The sequence below is a fragment of the Chiloscyllium plagiosum genome, unplaced genomic scaffold (genome assembly GCF_037043375.1).
Source record: "Chiloscyllium plagiosum isolate Xiang-an unplaced genomic scaffold, Cpla_swu_hap1 HiC_scaffold_2, whole genome shotgun sequence".
Classification (NCBI taxonomy): domain Eukaryota; kingdom Metazoa; phylum Chordata; class Chondrichthyes; order Orectolobiformes; family Hemiscylliidae; genus Chiloscyllium; species Chiloscyllium plagiosum.
Genome location: NW_028270140.1, coordinates 162,702,859 through 162,724,932, shown reverse-complemented (window position 1 = coordinate 162,724,932; position 22,074 = coordinate 162,702,859). Strand labels below are relative to the sequence as shown.

Below are 22,074 nucleotides of genomic sequence, written 5' to 3'. Positions count from 1 at the left end.
CTTGCTGTGTCCCTCTCCCTCCTGATACTGCCTGCCTTGCTGTGTCCCTCTCCCTCCTGATGCTGCCTGCCTTGCTGTGTCCCTCTCCCTCCTGATACTGCCTGCCTTGCTGTGTCCCTCTCCCTCCTGATACTGCCTGCCTTGCTGTGTCCCTCTCCCTCCTGATGCTGCCTGCCTTGCTGTGTCCCTCTCCCTCCTGATACTGCCTGCCTTGCTGTGTCCCTCTCCCTCCTGATGCTGCCTGCCTTGCTGTGTTCCTCTCCCTCCTGATGCTGCCTGCCTTGCTGTGTCCCTCTCCCTCCTGATACTGCCTGCCTTGCTGTGTCCCTCTCCCTCCTGATACTGCCTGCCTTGCTGTGTCCCTCTCCCTCCTGATACTGCCTGCCTTGCTGTGTTCCTCTCCCTCCTGATACTGCCTGCCTTGCTGTGTCCCTCTCCCTCCTGATGCTGCCTGCCTTGCTGTGTCCCTCTCCCTCCTGATGCTGCCTGCCTTGCTGTGTTCCCGCTCCCTCCTGATACTGCCTGCCTTGCTGTGTCCCTCTCCCTCCTGATACTGCCTGCCTTGCTGTGTCCCTCTCCCTCCTGATACTGCCTGCCTTGCTGTGTTCCTCTCCCTCCTGATACTGCCTGCCTTGCTGTGTCCCTCTCCCTCCTGATACTGCCTGCCTTGCTGTGTTCCTCTCCCTCCTGATACTGCCTGCCTTGCTGTGTTCCTCTCCCTCCTGATACTGCCTGCCTTGCTGTGTCCCTCTCCCTCCTGATACTGCCTGCCTTGCTGTGTCCCTCTCCCTCCTGATGCTGCCTGCCTTGCTGTGTTCACCTCCCTCCTGATGCTGCCTGCCTTGCTGTGTCCCTCTCCCTCCTGATACTGCCTGCCTTGCTGTGTTCCCTCTCCCTCCTGATACTGCCTGCCTTGCTGTGTTCCTCTCCCTCCTGATACTGCCTGCCTTGCTGTGTTCCCTCTCCCTCCTGATACTGCCTGCCTTGCTGTGTTCCTCTCCCTCCTGATGCTGCCTGCCTTGCTGTGTTCCCCCTCCCTCCTGATACTGCCTGCCTTGCTGTGTTCCCTCTCCCTCCTGATACTGCCTGCCTTGCTGTGTTCCTCTCCCTCCTGATGCTGCCTGCCTTGCTGTGTTCCCCCTCCCTCCTGATACTGCCTGCCTTGCTGTGTCCCTCTCCCTCCTGATACTGCCTGCCTTGCTGTGTCCCCCTCCCTCCTGATGCTGCCTGCCTTGCTGTGTCCCCCTCCCTCCTGATGCTGCCTGCCTTGCTGTGTTCCCGCTCCCTCCTGATACTGCCTGCCTTGCTGTGTTCCTCTCCCTCCTGATACTGCCTGCCTTGCTGTGTCCCTCTCCCTCCTGATACTGCCTGCCTTGCTGTGTTCCCCCTCCCTCCTGATGCTGCCTGCCTTGCTGTGTCCCTCTCCCTCCTGATGCTGCCTGCCTTGCTGTGTTCCTCTCCCTCCTGATACTGCCTGCCTTGCTGTGTTCCCCCTCCCTCCTGATGCTGCCTGCCTTGCTGTGTCCCTCTCCCTCCTGATGCTGCCTGCCTTGCTGTGTTCCTCTCCCTCCTGATGCTGCCTGCCTTGCTGTGTCCCTCTCCCTCCTGATACTGCCTTCCTTGCTGTGTCCCTCTCCCTCCTGATGCTGCCTGCCTTGCTGTGTCCCTCTCCCTCCTGATACTGCCTTCCTTGCTGTGTCCCTCTCCCTCCTGATGCTGCCTGCCTTGCTGTGTTCCCGCTCCCTCCTGATGCTGCCTGCCTTGCTGTGTTCCCGCTCCCTCCTGATGCTGCCTGCCTTGCTGTGTTCCCGCTCCCTCCTGATGCTGCCTGCCTTGCTGTGTTCCCGCTCCCTCCTGATACTGCCTGCCTTGCTGTGTCCCCCTCCCTCCTGATGCTGCCTGCCTTGCTGTGTTCCCGCTCCCTCCTGATGCTGCCTGCCTTGCTGTGTCCCTCTCCCTCCTGATGCTGCCTGCCTTGCTGTGTCCCTCTCCCTCCTGATGCTGCCTGCCTTGCTGTGTCCCTCTCCCTCCTGATACTGCCTGCCTTGCTGTGTCCCTCTCCCTCCTGATACTGCCTGCCTTGCTGTGTCACTCTCCCTCCTGATACTGCCTGCCTTGCTGTGTCCCTCTCCCTCCTGATACTGCCTGCCTTGCTGTGTTCCTCTCCCTCCTGATGCTGCCTGCCTTGCTGTGTCCCCCTTCCTCCTGATACTGCCTGCCTTGCTGTGTTCCTCTCCCTCCTGATGCTGCCTGCCTTGCTGTGTTCCTCTCCCTCCTGATACTGCCTGCCTTGCTGTGTCCCTCTCCCTCCTGATACTGCCTGCCTTGCTGTCTTCCTCTCACTCCTGATGCTGCCTGCCTTGCTGTGTCCCTCTCCCTCCTGATACTGCCTGCCTTGCTGTGTCCCTCTCCCTCCTGATACTGCCTGCCTTGCTGTGTCCCTCTCCCTCCTGATACTGCCTGCCTTGCTGTGTTCCTCTCCCTCCTGATGCTGCCTGCCTTGCTGTGTCCCTCTCCCTCCTGATACTGCCTGCCTTGCTGTGTCCCCCTTCCTCCTGATACTGCCTGCCTTGCTGTGTTCCTCTCCCTCCTGATACTGCCTGCCTTGCTGTGTCCCTCTCCCTCCTGATACTGCCTGCCTTGCTGTGTCCCTCTCCCTCCTGATACTGCCTGCCTTGCTGTGTTCCCGCTCCCTCCTGATACTGCCTGCCTTGCTGTGTCCCCCTTCCTCCTGATACTGCCTGCCTTGCTGTGTTCCTCTCCCTCCTGATGCTGCCTGCCTTGCTGTGTCCCTCTCCCTCCTGATACTGCCTGCCTTGCTGTGTCCCCCTTCCTCCTGATACTGCCTGCCTTGCTGTGTCCCTCTCCCTCCTGATACTGCCTGCCTTGCTGTGTCCCCCTTCCTCCTGATACTGCCTGCCTTGCTGTGTTCCTCTCCCTCCTGATACTGCCTGCCTTGCTGTGTCCCTCTCCCTCCTGATGCTGCCTGCCTTGCTGTGTTCCTCCCCCTCCTGATGCTGCCTGCCTTGCTGTGTCCCTCTCCCTCCTGATACTGCCTGCCTTGCTGTGTCCTCCTGATACTGCCTGCCTTGCTGTGTCCCTCTCCCTCCTGTTACTGCCTGCCTTGCTGTGTCCCTCTCCCTCCTGTTACTGCCTGCCTTGCTGTGTCCCCCTCCCTCCTGATGCTGCCTGCCTTGCTGTGTCCCTCTCCCTCCTGTTACTGCCTGCCTTGCTGTGTCCCTCTCCCTCCTGATGCTGCCTGCCTTGCTCTGTCCCTCTCCCTCCTGATACTGCCTGCCTTGCTGTGTCCCTCTCCCTCCTGATACTGCCTGCCTTGCTGTGTCCCTCTCCCTCCTGATACTGCCTGCCTTGCTGTGTCCCTCTCCCTCCTGATACTGCCTGCCTTGCTGTGTCCCTCTCCCTCCTGATACTGCCTGCCTTGCTCTGTCCCTCTCCCTCCTGATACTGCCTGCCTTGCTGTGTCCCTCTCCCTCCTGATACTGCCTGCCTTGCTGTGTCCCTCTCCCTCCTGATACTGCCTGCCTTGCTGTGTCCCTCTCCCTCCTGATACTGCCTGCCTTGCTGTGTTCCTCTCCCTCCTGATACTGCCTGCCTTGCTGTGTCCCTCTCCCTCCTGATACTGCCTGCCTTGCTGTGTCCCTCTCCCTCCTGATACTGCCTGCCTTGCTGTGTTCCTCTCCCTCCTGATACTGCCTGCCTTGCTGTGTCCCTCTCCCTCCTGATACTGCCTGCCTTGCTGTGTCCCTCTCCCTCCTGATACTGCCTGCCTTGCTGTGTTCCCGCTCCCTCCTGATGCTGCCTGCCTTGCTCTGTCCCTCTCCCTCCTGATACTGCCTGCCTTGCTGTGTTCCTCTCCCTCCTGATGCTGCCTGCCTTGCTGTGTCCCTCTCCCTCCTGATACTGCCTGCCTTGCTGTGTTCCTCTCCCTCCTGATACTGCCTGCCTTGCTGTGTCCCTCTCCCTCCTGATACTGCCTGCCTTGCTGTGTCCCCCTTCCTCCTGATACTGCCTGCCTTGCTGTGTTCCTCTCCCTCCTGATGCTGCCTGCCTTGCTGTGTCCCTCTCCCTCCTGATGCTGCCTGCCTTGCTGTGTCCCTCTCCCTCCTGATGCTGCCTGCCTTGCTGTGTCCCTCTCCCTCCTGATGCTGCCTGCCTTGCTGTGTCCCTCTCCCTCCTGATACTGCCTGCCTTGCTGTGTCCCTCTCCCTCCTGATGCTGCCTGCCTTGCTGTGTTCCTCTCCCTCCTGATGCTGCCTGCCTTGCTGTGTTCCTCTCCCTCCTGATGCTGCCTGCCTTGCTGTGTCCCCCTTCCTCCTGATACTGCCTGCCTTGCTGTGTTCCTCTCCCTCCTGATGCTGCCTGCCTTGCTGTGTCCCCCTTCCTCCTGATACTGCCTGCCTTGCTGTGTTCCTCTCCTCCTGATGCTGCCTGCCTTGCTGTGTCCCTCTCCCTCCTGATACTGCCTGCCTTGCTGTGTTCCTCTCCCTCCTGATGCTGCCTGCCTTGCTGTGTTCCTCTCCCTCCTGATACTGCCTGCCTTGCTGTGTTCCTCTCACTCCTGATGCTGCCTGCCTTGCTGTGTCCCTCTCCCTCCTGATGCTGCCTGCCTTGCTGTGTCCCTCTCCCTCCTGATGCTGCCTGCCTTGCTGTGTCCCTCTCCCTCCTGATACTGCCTGCCTTGCTGTGTCCCTCTCCCTCCTGATGCTGCCTGCCTTGCTGTGTCCCTCTCCCTCCTGATGCTGCCTGCCTTGCTGTGTCCCTCTCCCTCCTGATACTGCCTGCCTTGCTGTGTCCCTCTCCCTCCTGATACTGCCTCCCTTGCTGTGTTCCCTCTCCCTCCTGATGCTGCCTGCCTTGCTGTGTTCCTCTTCCTCCTGATACTGCCTGCCTTGCTGTGTTCCCCCTCCCTCCTGATGCTGCCTGCCTTGCTGTGTCCCTCTCCCTCCTGATACTGCCTGCCTTGCTGTCTTCCTCTCACTCCTGATGCTGCCTGCCTTGCTGTGTCCCTCTCCCTCCTGATACTGCCTGCCTTGCTGTGTCCCTCTTCCTCCTGATACTGCCTGCCTTGCTGTGTCCCTCTCCCTCCTGATACTGCCTGCCTTGCTGTGTCCCTCTCCCTCTTGCTGCTGCCTGCCTTGCTGTGTCCCTCTCCCTCCTGATACTGCCTGCCTTGCTGTGTCCCTCTCCCTCCTGATACTGCCTGCCTTGCTGTGTCAATCTCCCTCCTGATACTGCCTGCCTTGCTGTGTCCCTCTCCCTCCTGATACTGCCTGCCTTGCTGTGTTCCTCTCCCTCCTGATGCTGCCTGCCTTGCTGTGTCCCCCTTCCTCCTGATACTGCCTGCCTTGCTGTGTTCCTCTCCCTCCTGATGCTGCCTGCCTTGCTGTGTTCCTCTCCCTCCTGATACTGCCTGCCTTGATGTGTCCCTCTCCCTCCTGATACTGCCTGCCTTGCTGTCTTCCTCTCACTCCTGATGCTGCCTGCCTTGCTGTGTCCCTCTCCCTCCTGATACTGCCTGCCTTGCTGTGTCCCTCTCCCTCCTGATACTGCCTGCCTTGCTGTGTCCCTCTCCCTCCTGATACTGCCTGCCTTGCTGTGTTCCTCTCCCTCCTGATGCTGCCTGCCTTGCTGTGTCCCTCTCCCTCCTGATACTGCCTGCCTTGCTGTGTCCCCCTTCCTCCTGATACTGCCTGCCTTGCTGTGTTCCTCTCCCTCCTGATACTGCCTGCCTTGCTGTGTCCCTCTCCCTCCTGATACTGCCTGCCTTGCTGTGTCCCTCTCCCTCCTGATACTGCCTGCCTTGCTGTGTTCCCGCTCCCTCCTGATACTGCCTGCCTTGCTGTGTCCCCCTTCCTCCTGATACTGCCTGCCTTGCTGTGTTCCTCTCCCTCCTGATGCTGCCTGCCTTGCTGTGTCCCTCTCCCTCCTGATACTGCCTGCCTTGCTGTGTCCCCCTTCCTCCTGATACTGCCTGCCTTGCTGTGTCCCTCTCCCTCCTGATACTGCCTGCCTTGCTGTGTCCCCCTTCCTCCTGATACTGCCTGCCTTGCTGTGTTCCTCTCCCTCCTGATACTGCCTGCCTTGCTGTGTCCCTCTCCCTCCTGATGCTGCCTGCCTTGCTGTGTTCCTCCCCCTCCTGATGCTGCCTGCCTTGCTGTGTCCCTCTCCCTCCTGATACTGCCTGCCTTGCTGTGTCCCCCTTCCTCCTGATACTGCCTGCCTTGCTGTGTTCCTCTCCCTCCTGATGCTGCCTGCCTTGCTGTGTCCCTCTCCCTCCTGATGCTGCCTGCCTTGCTGTGTTCCTCTCCCTCCTGATGCTGCCTGCCTTGCTGTGTCCCTCTCCCTCCTGTTACTGCCTGCCTTGCTGTGTCCCTCTCCCTCCTGTTACTGCCTGCCTTGCTGTGTCCCCCTCCCTCCTGATGCTGCCTGCCTTGCTGTGTCCCTCTCCCTCCTGTTACTGCCTGCCTTGCTGTGTCCCCCTCCCTCCTGATGCTGCCTGCCTTGCTGTGTCCCTCTCCCTCCTGTTACTGCCTGCCTTGCTGTGTCCCCCTCCCTCCTGATGCTGCCTGCCTTGCTGTGTTCCCCTCCCTCCTGATACTGCCTGCCTTGCTGTGTTCCTCTCCCTCCTGATGCTGCCTGCCTTGCTGTGTCCCTCTCCCTCCTGATGCTGCCTGCCTTGCTGTGTCCCTCTCCCTCCTGATACTGCCTGCCTTGCTGTGTCCCTCTCCCTCCTGATGCTGCCTGCCTTGCTGTGTTCCTCTCCCTCCTGATGCTGCCTGCCTTGCTGTGTCCCTCTCCCTCCTGATGCTGCCTGCCTTGCTGTGTCCCTCTCCCTCCTGATACTGCCTTCCTTGCTGTGTCCCTCTCCCTCCTGATGCTGCCTGCCTTGCTGTGTTCCCGCTCCCTCCTGATGCTGCCTGCCTTGCTGTGTTCCCGCTCCCTCCTGATGCTGCCTGCCTTGCTGTGTTCCCGCTCCCTCCTGATGCTGCCTGCCTTGCTGTGTCCCCCTCCCTCCTGATGCTGCCTGCCTTGCTGTGTTCCCGCTCCCTCCTGATACTGCCTGCCTTGCTGTGTCCCCCTCCCTCCTGATGCTGCCTGCCTTGCTGTGTTCCCGCTCCCTCCTGATGCTGCCTGCCTTGCTGTGTCCCTCTCCCTCCTGATGCTGCCTGCCTTGCTGTGTCCCTCTCCCTCCTGATACTGCCTGCCTTGCTGTGTCCCTCTCCCTCCTGATACTGCCTGCCTTGCTGTGTCACTCTCCCTCCTGATACTGCCTGCCTTGCTGTGTCCCTCTCCCTCCTGATGCTGCCTGCCTTGCTGTGTCCCTCTCCCTCCTGATACTGCCTGCCTTGCTGTGTCCCTCTCCCTCCTGATACTGCCTGCCTTGCTGTGTCACTCTCCCTCCTGATACTGCCTGCCTTGCTGTGTCCCTCTCCCTCCTGATACTGCCTGCCTTGCTGTGTTCCTCTCCCTCCTGATGCTGCCTGCCTTGCTGTGTCCCCCTTCCTCCTGATACTGCCTGCCTTGCTGTGTTCCTCTCCCTCCTGATGCTGCCTGCCTTGCTGTGTTCCTCTCCCTCCTGATACTGCCTGCCTTGCTGTGTCCCTCTCCCTCCTGATACTGCCTGCCTTGCTGTGTCCCTCTCCCTCCTGGTACTGCCTGCCTTGCTGTGTCCCCCTTCCTCCTGATACTGCCTGCCTTGCTGTGTTCCTCTCCCTCCTGATGCTGCCTGCCTTGCTGTGTCCCTCTCCCTCCTGATACTGCCTGCCTTGCTGTGTCCCCCTTCCTCCTGATACTGCCTGCCTTGCTGTGTCCCTCTCCCTCCTGATACTGCCTGCCTTGCTGTGTCCCCCTTCCTCCTGATACTGCCTGCCTTGCTGTGTTCCTCTCCCTCCTGATACTGCCTGCCTTGCTGTGTCCCTCTCCCTCCTGATGCTGCCTGCCTTGCTGTGTTCCTCCCCCTCCTGATGCTGCCTGCCTTGCTGTGTCCCTCTCCCTCCTGATACTGCCTGCCTTGCTGTGTCCCCCTTCCTCCTGATACTGCCTGCCTTGCTGTGTTCCTCTCCCTCCTGATGCTGCCTGCCTTGCTGTGTCCCTCTCCCTCCTGATGCTGCCTGCCTTGCTGTGTTCCTCTCCCTCCTGATGCTGCCTGCCTTGCTGTGTCCCTCTCCCTCCTGTTACTGCCTGCCTTGCTGTGTCCCTCTCCCTCCTGTTACTGCCTGCCTTGCTGTGTCCCCCTCCCTCCTGATGCTGCCTGCCTTGCTGTGTCCCTCTCCCTCCTGTTACTGCCTGCCTTGCTGTGTCCCCCTCCCTCCTGATGCTGCCTGCCTTGCTGTGTCCCTCTCCCTCCTGTTACTGCCTGCCTTGCTGTGTCCCCCTCCCTCCTGATGCTGCCTGCCTTGCTGTGTTCCCCTCCCTCCTGATACTGCCTGCCTTGCTGTGTCCCTCTCCCTCCTGATACTGCCTGCCTTGCTGTGTCCCTCTCCCTCCTGATACTGCCTGCCTTGCTCTGTCCCTCTCCCTCCTGATACTGCCTGCCTTGCTGTGTCCCTCTCCCTCCTGATACTGCCTGCCTTGCTGTGTCCCTCTCCCTCCTGATACTGCCTGCCTTGCTGTGTCCCTCTCCCTCCTGATACTGCCTGCCTTGCTGTGTTCCTCTCCCTCCTGATACTGCCTGCCTTGCTGTGTCCCTCTCCCTCCTGATACTGCCTGCCTTGCTGTGTCCCTCTCCCTCCTGATACTGCCTGCCTTGCTGTGTTCCCGCTCCCTCCTGATGCTGCCTGCCTTGCTGTGTCCCTCTCCCTCCTGATGCTGCCTGCCTTGCTGTGTTCCTCTCCCTCCTGATACTGCCTGCCTTGCTGTGTTCCCGCTCCCTCCTGATGCTGCCTGCCTTGCTGTGTCCCTCTCCCTCCTGATACTGCCTGCCTTGCTGTGTTCCTCTCCCTCCTGATACTGCCTGCCTTGCTGTGTCCCTCTCCCTCCTGATACTGCCTGCCTTGCTGTGTCCCCCTTCCTCCTGATACTGCCTGCCTTGCTGTGTTCCTCTCCCTCCTGATGCTGCCTGCCTTGCTGTGTCCCTCTCCCTCCTGATGCTGCCTGCCTTGCTGTGTCCCTCTCCCTCCTGATGCTGCCTGCCTTGCTGTGTCCCTCTCCCTCCTGATGCTGCCTGCCTTGCTGTGTCCCTCTCCCTCCTGATACTGCCTGCCTTGCTGTGTCCCTCTCCCTCCTGATGCTGCCTGCCTTGCTGTGTTCCTCTCCCTCCTGATGCTGCCTGCCTTGCTGTGTTCCTCTCCCTCCTGATGCTGCCTGCCTTGCTGTGTCCCCCTTCCTCCTGATACTGCCTGCCTTGCTGTGTTCCTCTCCCTCCTGATGCTGCCTGCCTTGCTGTGTCCCCCTTCCTCCTGATACTGCCTGCCTTGCTGTGTTCCTCTCCTCCTGATGCTGCCTGCCTTGCTGTGTCCCTCTCCCTCCTGATACTGCCTGCCTTGCTGTGTTCCTCTCCCTCCTGATGCTGCCTGCCTTGCTGTGTTCCTCTCCCTCCTGATACTGCCTGCCTTGCTGTGTTCCTCTCACTCCTGATGCTGCCTGCCTTGCTGTGACCCTCTCCCTCCTGATACTGCCTGCCTTGCTGTGTCCCTCTCCCTCCTGATGCTGCCTGCCTTGCTGTGTCCCTCTCCCTCCTGATACTGCCTGCCTTGCTGTGTCCCTCCCCCTCCTGATGCTGCCTGCCTTGCTGTGTCCCTCTCCCTCCTGATACTGCCTGCCTTGCTGTGTCCCTCTCCCTCCTGATGCTGCCTGCCTTGCTGTGTCCCCCTCCCTCCTGATGCTGCCTGCCTTGCTGTGTCCCTCTCCCTCCTGATGCTGCCTGCCTTGCTGTGTCCCTCTCCCTCCTGATACTGCCTGCCTTGCTGTGTCCCTCTCCCTCCTGATACTGCCTCCCTTGCTGTGTTCCCTCTCCCTCCTGATACTGCCTGCCTTGCTGTGTCCCTCTCCCTCCTGATGCTGCCTGCCTTGCTGTGTCCCTCTCCCTCCTGATACTGCCTGCCTTGCTGTGTCCCTCTTCCTCCTGATACTGCCTGCCTTGCTGTGTCCCTCTCCCTCCTGATACTGCCTGCCTTGCTGTGTCCCTCTCCCTCTTGCTGCTGCCTGCCTTGCTGTGTCCCTCTCCCTCCTGATACTGCCTGCCTTGCTGTGTCCCTCTCCCTCCTGATACTGCCTGCCTTGCTGTGTCCCTCTCCCTCCTGATACTGCCTGCCTTGCTGTGTCCCTCTCCCTCTTGCTGCTGCCTGCCTTGCTGTGTCCCTCTCCCTCCTGATACTGCCTGCCTTGCTGTGTTCCTCTCCCTCCTGATACTGCCTGCCTTGCTGTGTCCCTCTCCCTCCTGATGCTGCCTGCCTTGCTGTGTCCCTCTCCCTCCTGATACTGCCTGCCTTGCTGTGTTCCTCTCCCTTCTGATACTGCCTGCCTTGCTGTGTCCCTCTCCCTCCTGATACTGCCTGCCTTGCTGTGTCCCTCTCCCTCCTGATACTGCCTGCCTTGCTGTGTTCCTCTCCCTCCTGATACTGCCTGCCTTGCTGTGTCCCTCTCCCTCCTGATACTGCCTGCCTTGCTGTGTCCCTCTCCCTCCTGATACTGCCTGCCTTGCTGTGTCCCTCTCCCTCTTGCTGCTGCCTGCCTTGCTGTGTCCCTCTCCCTCCTGATACTGCCTGCCTTGCTGTGTCCCTCCCCCTCCTGATGCTGCCTGCCTTGCTGTGTCCCTCTCCCTCCTGATACTGCCTGCCTTGCTGTGTTCCTCTCCCTCCTGACGCTGCCTGCCTTGCTGTGTCCCTCTCCCTCCTGATACTGCCTGCCTTGCTGTGTCCCTCTCCCTCCTGATGCTGCCTGCCTTGCTGTGTTCCTCTCCCTCCTGACGCTGCCTGCCTTGCTGTGTCCCTCTCCCTCCTGATGCTGCCTGCCTTGCTGTGTCCCTCTCCCTCCTGATACTGCCTGCCTTGCTGTGTCCCCCTTCCTCCTGATGCTGCCTGCCTTGCTGTGTCCCTCCCCCTCCTGATGCTGCCTGCCTTGCTGTGTCCCTCTCCCTCCTGATACTGCCTGCCTTGCTGTGTTCCTCTCCCTCCTGATACTGCCTGCCTTGCTGTGTCCCTCTCCCTCCTGATACTGCCTGCCTTGCTGTGTCCCCCTCCCTCCTGATGCTGCCTGCCTTGCTGTGTCCCTCTCCCTCCTGATGCTGCCTGCCTTGCTGTGTCCCTCCCTCCTGATGCTGCCTGCCTTGCTGTGTCCCTCTCCCCCCTGATGCTGCCTGCCTTGCTGTGTCCCTCCCTCCTGATGCTGCCTGCCTTGCTGTGTCCCTCTCCCTCCTGATACTGCCTGCCTTGCTGTGTCCCTCCCTCCTGATGCTGCCTGCCTTGCTGTGTCCCTCCCTCCTGATGCTGCGATCCTTGCTGTGTCCCTCTCCCTCCTGATACTGCCTACCTTGCTGTGTTCCCGCTCCCTCCTGATACTGCCTGCCTTGCTGTGTTCCTCTCCCTCCTGATGCTGCCTGCCTTGCTGTGTCCCTCTCCCTCCTGATGCTGCCTGCCTTGCTGTGTCCCTCTCCCTCCTGATACTGCCTGCCTTGCTGTGTCCCTCCCTCCTGATGCTGCCTGCCTTGCTGTGTCCCTCCCTCCTGATGCTGCGATCCTTGCTGTGTCCCTCTCCCTCCTGATACTGCCTACCTTGCTGTGTTCCCGCTCCCTCCTGATACTGCCTGCCTTGCTGTGTTCCTCTCCCTCCTGATGCTGCCTGCCTTGCTGTGTTCCCTCTCCCTCCTGATGCTGCCTGCCTTGCTGTGTCCCTCTCCCTCCTGATGCTGCCTGCCTTGCTGTGTCCCTCTCCCTCCTGATGCTGCCTGCCTTGCTGTGTTCCTCTCACTCCTGATGCTGCCTGCCTTGCTGTGTTCCTCTCCCTCCTGGTACTGCCTGCCTTGCTGTGTCCCTCTCCCTCCTGATACTGCCTGCCTTGCTGTGTTCCTCTCCCTCCTGATACTGCCTGCCTTGCTGTGTCCCTCTCCCTCCTGATACTGCCTGCCTTGCTGTGTTCCCGCTCCCTCCTGATACTGCCTGCCTTGCTGTGTCCCCTCTCCCTCCTGATGCTGCCTGCCTTGCTGTGTCCCTCTCCCTCCTGATACTGCCTGCCTTGCTGTGTCCCTCTCCCTCCTGATGCTGCCTGCCTTGCTGTGTCCCTCTCCCTCCTGATGCTGCCTGCCTTGCTGTGTCCCTCCCTCCTGATGCTGCCTGCCTTGCTGTGTCCCTCTCCCCCCTGATGCTGCCTGCCTTGCTGTGTCCCTCCCTCCTGATGCTGCCTGCCTTGCTGTGTCCCTCTCCCTCCTGATACTGCCTGCCTTGCTGTGTCCCTCCCTCCTGATGCTGCCTGCCTCGCTGTGTCCCTCCCTCCTGATGCTGCGTGCCTTGCTGTGTTCCCCTCCCTCCTGATACTGCCTGCCTTGCTGTGTTCCCCTCCCTCCTGATGCTGCCTGCCTTGCTGTGTCCCTCTCCCTCCTGATACTGCCTGCCTTGCTGTGTCCCTCCCCCCTGATGCTGCCTGCCTTGCTGTGTCCCTCCCTCCTGATGCTGCCTGCCTTGCTGTGTCCCTCTCCCTCCTGATACTGCCTGCCTTGCTGTGTCCCTCCCTCCTGATACTGCCTGCCTTGCTGTGTCCCTCCCTCCTGATGCTGCCTGCCTTGCTGTGTTCCCCTCCCTCCTGATACTGCCTGCCTTGCTGTGTTCTCCCTCCCTCCTGATACTGCCTGCCTTGCTGTGTCCCTCTCCCTCTTGATACTTCCTGCCTTGCTGTGTTCCTCTCCCTCCTGATGCTGCCTGCCTTGCTGTGTTCCTCTCCCTCCTGGTACTGCCTGCCTTGCTGTGTCCCTCTCCCTCCTGATACTGCCTGCCTTGCTGTGTTCCTCTCCCTCCTGATACTGCCTGCCTTGCTGTGTCCCTCTCCCTCCTGATACTGCCTGCCTTGCTCTGTCCCTCTCCCTCCTGATACTGCCTGCCTTGCTGTGTCCCTCTCCCTCCTGATACTGACTGCCTTGCTCTGTCCCTCTCCCTCCTGATGCTGCCTGCCTTGCTGTGTTCCCTCTCCCTCCTGGTACTGCCTGCCTTGCTGTGTTCCTCTCCCTCCTGATACTGCCTGCCTTGCTCTGTCCCTCTCCCTCCTGATGCTGCCTGCCTTGCTGTGTTCCCTCTCCCTCCTGGTACTGCCTGCCTTGCTGTGTTCCTCTCCCTCCTGATACTGCCTGCCTGTGTCCCTCTCCCTCCTGATGCTGCCTGCCTTGCTGTGTCCCTCTCCCTCCTGATGCTGCCTGCCTTGCTGTGTTCCTCTCCCTCCTGATACTGCCTGCCTTGCTGTGTCCCTCTCCCTCCTGATACTGCCTGCCTTGCTCTGTCCCTCTCCCTCCTGATGCTGCCTGCCTTGCTGTGTTCCCTCTCCCTCCTGGTACTGCCTGCCTTGCTGTGTCCCTCTCCCTCCTGATACTGCCTACCTTGCTGTGTTCCCGCTCCCTCCTGATGCTGCCAGCCTTGCTGTGTCCCTCTCCCTCCTGATACTGCCTGCCTTGCTGTGTCCCTCTCCCTCCTGATGCTGCCTGCCTTGCTGTGTCCCTCTCCCTCCTGATACTGCCTGCCTTGCTGTGTTCCTCTCCCTCCTGATGCTGCCTGCCTTGCTGTGTTCCTCTCCCTCCTGATACTGCCTGCCTTGCTGTGTTCCTCTCCCTCCTGATGCTGCCTGCCTTGCTGTGTTCCTCTCCCTCCTGATGCTGCCTGCCTTGCTGTGTCCCTCTCCCTCCTGATACTGCCTGCCTTGCTGTGTTCCTCTCCCTCCTGATGCTGCCTGCCTTGCTGTGTTCCTCTCCCTCCTGATGCTGCCTGCCTTGCTGTGTCCCTCTCCCTCCTGATACTGCCTGCCTTGCTGTGTCCCTCTCCCTCCTGATGCTGCCTGCCTTGCTGTGTCCCTCTCCCTCCTGATGCTGCCTGCCTTGCTGTGTCCCTCTCCCTCCTGATACTGCCTGCCTTGCTGTGTCCCTCTCCCTCCTGATGCTGCCTGCCTTGCTGTGTCCCTCTCCCTCCTGATACTGCCTGCCTTGCTGTGTTCCCGCTCCCTCCTGATACTGCCTGCCTTGCTGTGTTCCCTCTCCCTCCTGATGCTGCCTGCCTTGCTGTGTCCCTCTCCCTCCTGATGCTGCCTGACTTGCTGTGTTCCCGCTCCCTCCTGATACTGCCTGCCTTGCTGTGTTCCCTCTCCCTCCTGATGCTGCCTGCCTTGCTGTGTTCCCGCTCCCTCCTGATGCTGCCTGCCTTGCTGTGTCACTCTCCCTCCTGATGCTGCCTGCCTTGCTGTGTCCCTCTCCCTCCTGATGCTGCCTGCCTTGCTGTGTCACTCTCCCTCCTGATGCTGCCTGCCTTGCTGTGTCCCTCTCCCTCCTCATGCTGCCTGCCTTGCTGTGTCCCTCTCCCTCCTGATACTGCCTGCCTTGCTGTGTCCCTCTCCCTCCTGATACTGCCTGCCTTGCTGTGTCCCTCTCCCTCCTGATACTGCCTGCCTTGCTGTGTCCCTCTCCCTCCTGATACTGCCTACCTTGCAGTGTTCCCGCTCCCTCCTGATGCTGCCTGCCTTGCTGTGTTCTCTCTCCCTCCTGATACTGCCTGCCTTGCTGTGTCCCTCTCCCTCCTGATACTGCCTGCCTTGCTGTGTTCCCCCTCCCTCCTGATACTGCCTGCCTTGCTGTGTCCCTCTCCCTCCTGATGCTGCCTGCCTTGCTGTGTCACTCTCCCTCCTGATACTGCCTGCCTTGCTGTGTCCCTCTCCCTCCTGATACTGCCTGACTTGCTGTGTCCCTCTCCCTCCTGATGCTGCCTGCCTTGCTGTGTTCCCCCTCCCTCCTGATACTGCCTGCCTTGCTGTGTCCCTCTCCCTCCTGATACTGCCTGACTTGCTGTGTCCCTCTCCCTCCTGATACTGCCTACCTTGCTGTGTTCCCGCTCCCTCCTGATGCTGGCTGCCTTGCTGTGTCCCTCTCCCTCCTGATGCTGCCTGCCTTGCTGTGTTCCCTCCCCCTCCTGATACTGCCTGCCTTGCTGTGTCCCTCTCCCTCCTGATACTGCCTGCCTTGCTGTGTTCCTCTCCCTCCTGATACTGCCTGCCTTGCTGTGTCCCTCTCCCTCCTGATACTGCCTGCCTTGCTGTGTCCCTCTCCCTCCTGATACTGCCTGCCTTGCTGTGTTCCTCTCCCTCCTGATACTGCCTGCCTTGCTGTGTCCCTCTCCCTCCTGATACTGCCTGCCTTGCTGTGTCCCTCTCCCTCCTGATACTGCCTGCCTTGCTGTGTCCCTCTCCCTCCTGATACTGCCTGCCTTGCTGTGTCCCTCTCCCTCCTGATACTGCCTGCCTTGCTGTGTTCCTCTCCCTCCTGATACTGCCTGCCTTGCTGTGTTCCCTCTCCCTCCTGATACTGCCTGCCTTGCTGTGTCCCTCTCCCTCCTGATACTGCCTGCCTTGCTGTGTCCCTCTCCCTCCTGATACTGCCTGCCTTGCTGTGTCCCTCTCCCTCCTGATACTGCCTGACTTGCTGTGTCCCTCTCCCTCCTGATGCTGCCTGCCTTGCTGTGTTCCCTCTCCCTCCTGATGCTGCCTGCCTTGCTATTTCCCTCTCCCTCCTGATACTGCCTGCCTTTCTGTGTCCCTCTCCCTCCTGATGCTGCCTGCCTTGCTGTGTCCCCCTTCCTCCTGATACTGCCTGCCTTGCTGTGTTCCTCTCCCTCCTGATGCTGCCTGCCTTGCTGTGTCCCCCTCCCTCCTGATACTGCCTGCCTTGCTGCGTTCCTCTCCCTCCTGATACTGCCTGCCTTGCTGTGTCCCTCTCCCTCCTGATGCTGCCTGCCTTGCTGTGTCCCTCTCCCTCCTGATACTGCCTGACTTGCTGTGTCCCTCTCCCTCCTGATGCTGCCTGCCTTGCTGTGTTCCCTCTCCCTCCTGATGCTGCCTGCCTTGCTATTTCCCTCTCCCTCCTGATACTGCCTGCCTTTCTGTGTCCCTCTCCCTCCTGATGCTGCCTGCCTTGCTGTGTCCCCCTTCCTCCTGATACTGCCTGCCTTGCTGTCCCTCTCCCCCCTGATGCTGCCTGCCTTGCTGTGTCCCTCTCCCTCCTGATGCTGCCTGCCTTGCTGTGTCCCTCTCCCTCCTGATGCTGCCTGCCTTGCTGTGTCCCTCTCCCTCCTGATACTGCCTGCCTTGCTGTGTCCCTCTCCCTCCTGATGCTGCCTGCCTTGCTGTGTCCCTCTCCCCCCTGATACTGCCTGCCTTGCTGTGTTCCTCTCCCTCCTGATACTGCCTGCCTTGCTGTGTCCCTCTCCCTCCTGATGCTGCCTGCCTTGCTGTGTCCCTCTCCCCCCTGATACTGCCTGCCTTGCTGTGTTCCTCTCCCTCCTGATACTGCCTGCCTTGCTGTGTCCCTCTCCCTCCTGATACTGCCTGCCTTGCTGTTTCCCTCTCCCCCCTGATGCTGCCTGCCTTGCTGTGTCCCTCTCCCTCCTGATGCTGCCTGCCTTGCTGTGTCCCTCTCCCTCCTGATACTGCCTGCCTTGCTGTGTCCCTCTCCCTCCTGATGCTGCCTGCCTTGCTGTGTCCCTCTCCCCCCTGATACTGCCTGCCTTGCTGTGTCCCTCTCCCTCCTGATGCTGCCTGCCTTGCTGTGTCCCTCTCCCCCCTGATGCTGCCTGCCTTGCTGTGTTCCCCTCCCTCCTGATACTGCCTGCCTTGCTGTGTTCCTCTCTCTCCTGATGCTGCCTGCCTTGCTGTGTCCCTCTCCCTCCTGATGCTGCCTGCCTTGCTGTGTTCCCTCTCCCTCCTGATGCTGCCTGCCTTGCTGTGTCCCTCTCCCTCCTGATACTGCCTGCCTTGCTGTGTCCCTCTCCCTCCTGATGCTGCCTGCCTTGCTGTGTCCCCCTCCCTCCTGATACTGCCTGCCTTGCTGTGTCCCTCTCCCTCCTGATACTGCCTGCCTTGCTGTGTCCCCCTCCCTCCTGATACTGCCTGCCTTGCTCTGTTCCCCTCCCTCCTGATACTGCCTGCCTTGCTGTGTCCCAATCCCTCCTGATACTGCCTGCCTTGCTGTGTCCCACTCCCTCCTGATACTGCCTGCCTTGCTGTGTCCCCCTCCCTCCTGATACTGCCTGCCTTGCTGTGTCCCCCTCCCTCCTGATACTGCCTGCCTTGCTCTGTTCCCCTCCCTCCTGATACTGCCTGCCTTGCTGTGTTCCCCTCCCTCCTGATACTGCCTGCCTTGCTGTGTTCCTCTCCCTCCTGATACTGCCTGCCTTGCTGTGTCCCTCTCCCTCCTGATACTGCCTGCCTTGCTGTGTCCCTCTCCCTCCTGATGACTGCCTGCCTTGCTGTGTCCCTCTCCCTCCTGATACTGCCTGCCTTGCTCTGTACCTCTCCCTCCTGATGCTGCCTGCCTTGCTGTGTCCCTCTCCCTCCTGATACTGCCTGCCTTGCTCTGTACCTCTCCCTCCTGATGCTGCCTGCCTTGCTGTGTTCCTCTCCCTCCTGATGCTGCCTGCCTTGCTGTGTCCCCCTCCCTCCTGATGCTGCCTGCCTTGCTGTGTCCCTCTCCCTCCTGATACTGCCTGCCTTGCTGTGTCCCCCTCCCTCCTGATGCTGCCTGCCTTGCTGTGTCCCTCTCCCTCCTGATGCTGCCTGCCTTGCTGTGTCCCTCTCTCCCTCCTGATGCTGCCTGCCTTGCTGTGTCCCTCTCCCTCCTGATGCTGCCTGCCTTGCCTGTGTCCCTCTCCCTCCTGATGCTGCCTGCCTTGCTGTGTCCCCCTCCCTCCTGATGCTGCCTGCCTTGCTGTGTCCCCCTCCCTCCTGATGCTGCCTGCCTTGCTGTGTCCCCCTCCCTCCTGATGCTGCCTGCCTTGCTGTGTTCCTCTCCCTCCTGATACTGCCTGCCTTGCTGTGTCCCTCTCCCTCCTGATACTGCCTGCCTTGCTGTGTCCCCTCCCTCCTGATGCTTGCCTGCCTTGCTGTGTCCCTCTCCCTCCTGATGCTGCCTGCCTTGCTGTGTTCCTCTCCCTCCTGATGCTGCCTGCCTTGCTGTGTCCCCTCCCTCCTGATGCTGCCTGCCTTGCTGTGTCCTCTCCCTCCTGGTGCTGCCTGCCTTGCTGTGTCCCTCTCCCTCCTGATGCTGCCTGCCTTGCTGTGTTCCTCTCCTCTCTGATGCTGCCTGCCTTGCTGTGTTCCTCTCCCTCCTGATGCTGCCTGCCTTGCTGTGTTCCTCTCCCTCCTGATGCTGCCTGCCTTGCTGTGTTCCTCTCCCTCCTGATACTGCCTGCCTTGCTGTGTTCCTCTCCCTCCTGATACTGCCTGCCTTGCTGTGTTCCCTCTCCCTCCTGATGGCTGCCTGCCTTGCTGTGTTCCTCTCCCCTCCTGATACTGCCTGCCTTGCTGTGTTCCTCTCCCTCCTGATGCTGCCTGCCTTGCTGTGTCCCTCTCTCTCCTGATACTGCCTCCTTGCTGTGTCCCTCTCCCTCCTGATACTGCCTGCCTTGCTGTGTCCCTCCCCCCTCCTGATACTGCCTGCCTTGCTGTGTTCCTCTCCCTCCTGATACTGCCTGCCTTGCTGTGTCCCTCCCCCTCCTGATACTGCCTGCCTTGCTGTGTCCTCCCCCTCCTGATACTGCTTGCCTTTGCTGTGTCCCCCTCCCTCCTGATGCTGCCTGCCTTGCTGTGTTCCTCTCCCTCCTGATACTGCCTGCCTTGCTGTGTCCCTCCCCCTCCTGATACTGCCTGCCTTGCTGTGTTTCCTCTCCCTCCTGATACTGCCTGCCTTGCTGTGTCCCCTCTCCCTCCTGATACTGCCTGCCTTCTGCTGTGTTCCTCTCCCTCCTGATGCTGCCTGCCTTGCTGTGTTCCTCTCCCTCCTGATACTGCCTGCCTTGCTGTGTTCCTCTCCCTCCTGATACTGCCTGCCTTGCTGTGTCCCCCTCCCCTCCTGATGCTGCCTGCCTTGCTGTGTTCCTCTCCCTCCTGATGCTGCCTGCCTGTGTTCCTCTCCCTCCTGATACTGCCTGCCTTGCTGTGTTCCCCCTCCCTCCTGATGCTGCCTGCCTTGCTGTGTTCCTCTCCCTCCTGATACTGCCTGCCTTGCTGTGTCCCTCTCCCTCCTGATACTGCCTGCCTTGCTGTGTTCCTCTCCCTCCTGATGCTGCCTGCCTTGCTGTGTCCCTCTCCCTCCTGATGCTGCCTGCCTTGCTGTGTTCCTCTCCCTCCTGATACTGCCTGCCTTGCTGTGTCCCTCCCCCTCCTGATACTGCCTGCCTTGCTGTGTTCCTCTCCCTCCTGATGCCTGCCTGCCTGTGTTCCTCTCCCTCCTGATACTGCCTGCCTGTGTTCCTCTCCCTCCTGATGCTGCCTGCCTGTGTTCCTCTCCCTCCTGACGCTGCCTGCCTTGCTGTGTCCCTCTCCCTCCTGATACTGCCTGCCTTGTGTTCCTCTCCCTCCTGATGCTGCCTGCCTGTGTTCCTCTCCCTCCTGACGCTGCCTGCCTTGCTGTGTTCCTCTCCCTCCTGATGCTGCCTGCCTGTGTTCCTCTCCCTCCTGATGCTGCCTGCCTGTGTTCCTCTCCCTCCTGACGCTGCCTGCCTTGCTGTGTCCCTCTCCCTCCTGATGCTGCCTGCCATGCTGTGTCCCTCTCCCTCCTGATACTGCCTGCCTTGCTGTGTCCCTCCCCTCCTGATACTGCCTGCCTTGCTGTGTCCCTCCCCCTCCTGATACTGCCTGCCTTGCTGTGTTCCTCTCCCTCCTGATACTGCCTGCCTTGCTGTGTCCCTCCCCCTCCTGATACTGCCTGCCTTGCTGTGTCCCTCCCCCTCCTGATGCTGCCTGCCTTGCTGTGTCCCTCTCCTCCTGATACTGCCTGCCTTGCTGTGTTCCCTCTCCCTCCTGATACTGCCTGCCTTGCTGTGTCCCTCCCCTCCTGATACTGCCTGCCTTGCTGTGTCCCTCCCCTCCAGATACTGCTGCCTTGCTGTGTCCCTCTCCCTCCTGATGCTGCCTGCCTTGCTGTGTCCCTCTCCCTCCTGATACTGCCTGCCTTGCTGTGTTCCCTCCCTCCTGATACTGCTGCCTTGCTGTGTCCCTCCCCCTCCTGATACTGCCTGCCTTGCTGTGTCCCTCTCCCTCCTGATACTGCCTGCCTTGCTGTGTCCCCCTCCCATCCTGATGTGCTGCCTGCCTTGCTGTGTCCTCTCCCTCCTGATACTGCCTTCCTTGCTGTGTTCCCTCTCCCTCCTGATACTGCCTGCCTTGCTGTGTCCCTCTCCCTCCTGATGCTGCCTTCCTTGCTGTGTCCCTCTCCCTCCTGATGCTGCCTGCCATGCTGTGTCCTCTCCCTCCTGATGCTGCCTGCCTTGCTGTGTTCCCTCTCCCTCCTGATGCTGCCTGCCTTGCTGTGTTTCCTCTCCCTCCTGATGCTGCCTGCCTTGCTGTGTCCCTCTCCCTCCTGATACTGCCTGCCTTGCTGTGTTCCCCTCTCCCTCCTGATGCTGCCTGCCTTGCTGTGTCCCTCTCCTCCTGATGCTGCCTGCCTTGCTGTGTCCCCTCTCCCTCCTGATGCTGCCTGCCTTGCTGTGTTCCCCCTCCCACCTGATGCTGCCTGCCTTGCTGTGTCCCTCTCCCTCCTGATACTGCCTGCCTTGCTGTGTTCCCCCTCCCTCCTGATGCTGCCTGCCTTGCTGTGTCCCTCTCCCTCCTGATGCTGCCTGCCTTGCTGTGTTCCTCTCCCTCCTGATGCTGCCTGCCTTGCTGTGTTCCTCTCCCTCCTGATGCTGCCTGCCTTGCTGTGTTCCTCTCCCTCCTGATGCTGCCTGCCTTGCTGGTGTCCCTCTCCCTCCTGATACTGCCTGCCTTGCTGTGTTCCTCTCCCTCCTGATGCTGCCTGCCTTGCTGTGTCCCTCTCCCTCCTGATGCTGCCTGCCGTGCTGTGTCCCTCTCCCTCCTGATGCTGCCTGCCTTGCTGTGTCCCTCTCCCTCCTGATGCTGCCTGCCTTGCTGTGTTCCTCTCCCTCCTGATGCTGCCTGCCTTGCTGTGTTCCTCTCCCTCCTGATGCTGCCTGCCTTGCTGTGTTCCTCTCCCTCCTGATACTGCCTGCCTTGCTGTGTTCCTCTCCTCTGATGCTGCCTGCCTTGCTGTGTCCCTCTCCCTCCTGATGCTGCCTGCCTTGCTGTGTCCCTCTCCCTCCTGATGCTGCCTGCCTTGCTGTGTCCCCTCCCTCCTGATGCTGCCTGCCATGCTGTGTCCCTCTCCCTCCTGATGCTGCCTGCCTTGCTGTGTCCCCTCCCTCCTGATGCTGCCTGCCATGCTGTGTCCCTCTCCCTCCTGATGCTGCCTTGCTGTGTTCCCCTCCTCCTGATGCTGCCTGCCTTGCTGTGTTCCCCTCCCTCCTGATGCTGCCTGCCTTGCTGTGTCCCTCCCCTCCTGATGCTGCCTGCCTTGCTGTATCCCTCTCCCTCCTGATACTGCCTGCTTGCTGTGTCCCTCTCCCTCCTGATACTGCCTGCCTTGCTGTGTCCCTCTCCCTCCTGATACTGCCTGCCTTGCTGTGTCCCCTCCCTCCTGATGCTGCCTGCCTTGCTGTATCCCTCTCCCTCCTGATACTGCCTGCTTTGCTGTGTTCCTCTCCTCCTGATACTGCCTGCCTTGCTGTGTCCCTCTCCCTCCTGATACTGCCTGCCTTGCTGTGTCCCTCTCCCTCCTGATACTGCCTGCCTTGCTGTGTCCCTCTCCCTCCTGATGCTGCCTGCCTTGCTGTGTCCCCTCCCTCCTGATACTGCCCTCCCCCAGGGTCAGTGCGACCTCCCCCCCGCCCGCGCGCCCCGGGGTCAGTACCTCTCAGACGGTTGGGTAGGAGGGAGGTGAGTTGCTCGACGTACTCATACAGGGGGGGGTGAAGGTAAATATTCGTCGTGTTGGCACAACCTCCTGAGCTGGTTCTCAGCAGCAGCCGTCACCTTCCTGTGTCG

At 60.7% G+C, this 22,074-nt stretch overlaps 1 protein-coding gene across 1 annotated transcript in view; it reads right to left on the bottom strand.

Annotated features, from left to right (window-relative positions):
• agxt2 (alanine--glyoxylate aminotransferase 2) overlaps positions 1–22,065 on the bottom strand; it is a 301,925-nt gene extending 279,860 nt beyond the window's left edge. The window contains exon 1 of the mRNA XM_087993908.1: positions 21,944–22,065. The gene's annotated coding sequence lies outside the window, so the exon portion shown is untranslated. The remainder of the gene's footprint in view (positions 1–21,943) is intronic.
• Positions 22,066–22,074: the final 9 nt, after the last annotated feature.